This window comes from Anguilla rostrata, chromosome 17 (genome assembly GCF_018555375.3).
Source record: "Anguilla rostrata isolate EN2019 chromosome 17, ASM1855537v3, whole genome shotgun sequence".
In the NCBI taxonomy this organism is placed as follows: Eukaryota; Metazoa; Chordata; class Actinopteri; order Anguilliformes; family Anguillidae; genus Anguilla; species Anguilla rostrata.
In genome coordinates, this window is record NC_057949.1 from 10,713,745 (window position 1) to 10,719,762 (window position 6,018).

Genomic DNA, 6,018 nt, shown 5'->3' on the forward strand with positions numbered 1-6,018 from the left:
AAACTGGACTGGACTCCCCAAAAAAAAACCTGGACTGGATTTTTGAAAAAAACTGGACTGGACTCGGAAAAAAAAAAACCTGGACTGGATTTTTTTAAAAAACTGGACTGGACTCCCAAAAAAAAACCTGGACTGGATTTTTGAAAAAAAACTGGACTGGACTCGAGGGGAAAAAACCTGGACTGGATTTAAAAAAAAAAACTGGACTGGACTCGGGGGGGGGGGGGAACCTGGACTGGATTTTTTTTTAAAAACTGGACTGGATCAGTCTCTGCTTTACGGTATATGTACTTGAATTTTACCTTGAATCTGACAATGATTGTACAATTTCCCAAATGTATCAGATGTATTGTTTAATATAACATTATTTTTTTACCCATTATGAGATTGGTTAAATATAAAGTACATTGAGCATTAATTTCAACATTTTCGATGTCACCATCGATTATTTAAGCTAAACACTTGATGCTGGCATTAAGTACTATACATTTTTACTTATTTAAGCAGATCATAAAGTCGCTATATATAAACACAAGTACGTACTGTACAACGAAGCTGTGGGTCTCAATGCTGTCTGTATGCTGTCTTTCCCTCAGAGTCCTTTATGCAGCACATAAGTACCTTCTAGGGATAAAAGCTTTGGTCTTTTGTGGACAGCTTTTTAATTTTTCTGTTTTGAAATTGAAGTGTCCTGCAGGCTGTCATGTTCTGCAGATTACACATGGATACAGTACGAACAGGATAAGTTCAGTGAATCAGCCAATCCTGTCATACAGCTTAATGGCATTAAACCCAAAATCGCAATCTCGTAAATGTGTGCTGTTGGAGGTCCTGCTTTTGATGTCCTGACACAGATAAAGCAACCCTGTTTGACTCCAATAGGGGCCACATGTACTAGATGTGTGTATCTGAACCCGAATATCCTATTTGGAAATGCTGAGATAATGCATTGTATAATGCATTCTCTGCACACCCCTGTACTCTAACAGAGTTGAAAGTACTCCATTGCAGTTGATTCTACACTGAGCAGTTTGCAGTCTAAGCACAAGGAGAAGTTGGATGGGATCCAATCTTAGAGACTCTATTCAGTTACAGAAACGATGGAAATATTATATATTCAGCTAATGCACAGAGCTTAGTGCTGCCAAAATGAGCAGGGGAAAAAACAGCAATATAATGAAACCATTAAACAAATGAAAATTGAAGTAGTTAGGAAAAACAGGTGGGTACCTGAAAACATATATCACTTACGTTGATGTGAGTGAAAATATGGTTACAATAAAAACTGAATGTTTGAACCAAATTTAATTTTTGGCTGGACCGCACCAGCCCTACAAACGTGAATGTCTGTGAGTGACTGACTGACTGACTGACTGAGTGATAAAGTTACACCATTGGTCGGCCGAGTTATGAAGTTACACCATTGGTCGGCCGGATCACGTGTGTTAGGTCCAGCCATATACTAGTTTTTAACCTGGTCTTGTTTGCATATCATCTGTTGTTATCCATAGTCAACCATAATTTTGTCAATTAACATTGACACTGTATCTTATTGGAGGTGAAAACCTGTTTTTAGTTCATGGAAAAAATCAGTTGGTGCCCCATTAGTTTACGGCTGTGCAATGTTAGTTTTTCACTGTCATATTCCCTGTTCTAGCCAAGCCTCATAGGCTGTAGCACATCAGAGATCAGGTTGCCCTTATGATGGGGAAGAAACCGGAGAAAGTCAAACAGCGTCCCTCATACCCACCCTCCCCACACAAGGCTTCTTCCGTCTCGGAGTGAGGGTGTCTGGCAGGCACTCTGCTTTGTTCCTCCATTATCGCACAAGTTACTGAAGCTCACTTTTAAAATGGCTCTGGCCGTATTCACTGGGGGGCAAAGAAGGTATTTCAGTGGGTAACAAAAACAGAATTTCTTTTGTGTTTCAATTTTCCATTGTATGATTTTGTCTGGTAATTGGTTTAGTCTCTGGGGCACACTTAACTGTGTTCTCTCGAGTTTATGATTAATAACTTGCCAGTTGTACCATTTAGTACATGGCTTTGATGTGTTGGAACATCATATCGTTTTTCTTCTAAGTACCAAAAATGTAATGCTTCTTTTATGAGAGGTATGTGAATTGGAATGCTATCAGCTTTACTGTAGTTTAATTTATATAGAATTAAATATTGTATTTTACAATCTTTTAAATCTGTTCTCAATGATGTCATCATGAGATATTACAGTGGTGGGGGAAGCCCAGCAATTATATGCTTTTTAGAATAGTGCATGTACGATCTTGAAATTACTTGAAATTTCACATATAATAGTAATAAAAGTGCTTTCCCAGATTAGGTCTACCTGAATTCTGCTTTTGGCCCAGTGCCACCCTGCTCTTGACATAGAAACTGCAATCCTGCAGCTTCTTCTGAAAAACTTTTTCACAACTCAGAAGGGAAAATACACTGGATCAATAAAAGCAATTATTGTGTGTATTGAGGTTGTGTCAGCCTGGATAGAAAGCCCACACAGGTTGTGGCCCTCTAGGATGAGGGCTGCATGGCCCTTCAGGCACTGCAGCCCTCCAGGACCCCGGCTGAATAGTTCTGTTAGCCAAGGCTGAATAATCCTGACCAAAAAAGTTCATTTCAGGAGCTGCCAGCTAGGCTATTTGCAAGGACTATTATAGCCAGCATATGGCAATATCCAATCAAATTCTTCTGAAGTATGTTGTATGTGACCAGATTGGTCAAATTAAATGGGGAAAACTGTTGCAATGGTGCTGAGTAGCAGTCATAAGCATATTGTCCAAAAGATTTTTTGCAGCAGGATTGTTTAAACTGAACGTCCTTAGCTTGCGCACAGTTCTTCGGTTAATTTTAGTTTTCCTTTATTACGATCGTCTGACCTATCTGTCTCTCTCACTGTAAATGCCTCAGGATTAAATTCCAGGCAGTACACTGGGCCTCTCTTCTCAGACAATGCACATTGTCGAGGCGTGAGTCTTCTATGCGCTGTTAATAACAGAATCGTTTAGATAATGACACGGCCGCAGGTCATCTCACTGTCTCTCTTCATCCCCTGCCAGCGTATAGTGTTCATATTTCTTATGGATAGAGATGGCGTCCTCTGGCACCTGCCATTCATTCAAGGTGTCAGGTACCAAATGCCACCGTGTCTTGGAGACATGCTTAATCTATATTCAAAAAAATGTTGCTTGGCTGTCTATTAAATGTGACATTAAATGTGTGAAACTGATTCAAGTTTCTCAAGGAACTAAATTGCATTGCAGCATTTACCCAGTGCTGCTGGCCAACTTGGCTTTGCAGAGGACCGAATATTGAATTCATCTTTAAAATGACTCCCATACTTATTTTCCGGCACGGTTGCCTTATAGAATGGAAAATGCCTCAGCGCTGCCAAATTGCAATCCATGAGAAATGTGTACTGTGGTTTCACTGTAGTGCTATTTAAAAAGAATGGACTTTTTTTGCAGTGCTTCACCTTGAGTAACTCATCACAGCATTGTCCAGGAGCGCATTTCAGAAGAGCCATTAAAAATGCTGAAATCTGACATATTTGAAAAGAACAATGCTGTAATAGGACACAAATTACATAGATTTCCCATAAGAAGAAAAAAAACAAACACAAATATGTGTATGTATATGTCTTTCCTGATTGTGGTGTGTTGGTGTTATATAAAATCTGCACAAAGACACTAAAAACCTCCCGTTAACAATTTTTTTTGGCGAAATTATTTATTATTCATGATCTTTAAAGCAAATATCCCTCCATATTCTGCGTATCAGAGTACAAAGCTGACCTAAGCAGAAACTAAAGATGCAACGGACGCCATTAACCTGTGTATCTAGGTTGCCGAATGGACAATACAGTGAAACGTCCTACCATCTCCATCAGGGGCTTTGCAAGCCAAGTAATCACGTACATTTTGACGATGTGAGATTGCACCTCAACACAGAGCAGCACGCTGGACTTTAAAATGGAGCCGTGTGACCTGTAGGGGGTGCTGTTTTACTCTTCCAGTCCTGAGAAGGCCCCCAGGGCACAAACACTGTCCACTCAGTACGGCTGCAGACGTCTTGGCATTCAGCCGCTGCCACTCAGTGTTGGCACCTGATGCCCTCTCTTTCTGCCCCCCCCCCCCTGAAAAATGACCCCTCCCCCAATACCAGACAGTTCTTGGAGGCAGGCCTGAGGTGGCTTTGAAGTGTTTAAATCCACAGTCTGGACAGAAATAGCACGGGCAGTCAGTTTGCTTACATGCCTCTCCGTAACGAGGAGAGACAATTACCCAGCATGGGAGGGGCCGCCAGAGTTCAGGGCCACAAACTGCACGGTCCTCCGTCTTAGTTAAAGGCTGTGAAATGGCCGCAGTAATCGCAGGTATGAACCACTGCCGTGTCGAGGGAGGCAGAATTATTCGGCTCAGTTCTGTTTTGGCCAAAGGGTTATTTGTGTCAAGAGCAGCAGCTGCCACAAAAAGAGACACATAAATCCGTGACCATGAGCATTAGGTAATTACTTTTTATGAAAAAGGCAGGAAAAATAATTTCAAAAAAGGACCACTTTTGGCACTCTGCTCAAAATAGGAAACACGGTGAAAGGAACACTGGGGGTAGAAAATAACGGTTTCTTTGGCTTGATAAAATGCCATTATTGTTTTTATCACTGGCAGGCAGACTTTGGTCTGCACGCTTTGTAACTGCTTCTCTGACTAATTTTACTTCCACAGCCCTTCTGTCTCGCACCTGTGGCCTGGACTGGGACAGAGGGCCATCCAAACATCTGTCTGTCTGTCTGTCTGTCTGTCCACAGGTGGGAACTCATCTCTCTGGTTATTACTCAGTTGCTGGATATCCAAGACAGACGGGCCAGTCTCCGGTAGGATGAGACCAGTTTACTCTAAGAGGCAGGTGAATCCATCTAAAACATTCCTGTATCCTTTGGTGTCCGAAAGTAATACATTTGGAACCATAGCCAATGGTTTCTGTCAGTACCTCAGATTGCTCAGACACAGGAGCTTTTTGTAAATGTGTGTTAATGCATTTGAAGCACACGGTGCATCACGGTTCCATTTCGATTTTAAGAGGGTCAACCGCAGGAATCAATTTTGTTCCATGGTAAATGTTTAATTGCAGGGTTCATTTTTGAAGATAATGAGGCTGATGTTCCCTGCAAGCCTGTGTGTGTGTGGGTGTTTTCAGGTGCAAACAGGATTATGCGTGTTTGTGTGTGTGTGTGTGTGCGAGCGTGTGTGTGTGTGTGTAAATCCTCATTGTGTCTGCATTTTGGATATTCAATTAAGACTGAGCCTTTTAAACTGAACAAGTAACTTCTCTATGTACTCCCAATCATAGTAGGTCTGTGAGGAAGCCATCTTCAGTATCCAAGGTACCCTTCAGATTAGCCAATAGGACATCCAAATCCCAATTGCCAACCTTGGGTGCTGATACCAAGGGCCCAATCAAGACAGAATATTAAAAGGTCTTTAAATTTGAATAGACTGAATACTGGCTACTCCCATCTCTCTCCCTTTCTTGTAAATTACTTCTGGCTCTGATGCCTTTATCAGTAACTCCCTATACATGTGAGTGTTCATCTTGCATACTGTGTGTGTGTGTGTGTGTGTGTGTGTGTGCCTGTGTGCCTGTGTGTGTGTCTGTAAAGAAAAATTTATGTTATCCATTAGCTACTTAAAAAATCACTTTGTGATCACATAATTTCCCTGGTCTTCCTGGGCTTTATGGGATTATATCATTGCGTGTGTGTGTGTGTGTGTGTGTGTTTTCTGAGAATTAAGTAAAGTAGTAATTAAACAGATGGACTGCAAGGCATTACAGTCAGGCCAAAATAAAAGAAACAGTCTATCGATCAGTGCTCTGATGTAGCTTTATTGATTGTGGGTTCAGCAAAAAAAATTGGACGAGGAGGACTGAGTCAGGACTGAGTCAGGACTGAGTCAGGACTGAGTCAGGACTGAGTAAGGACTGAGTGAGGACTGAGTCAGGACTGAGT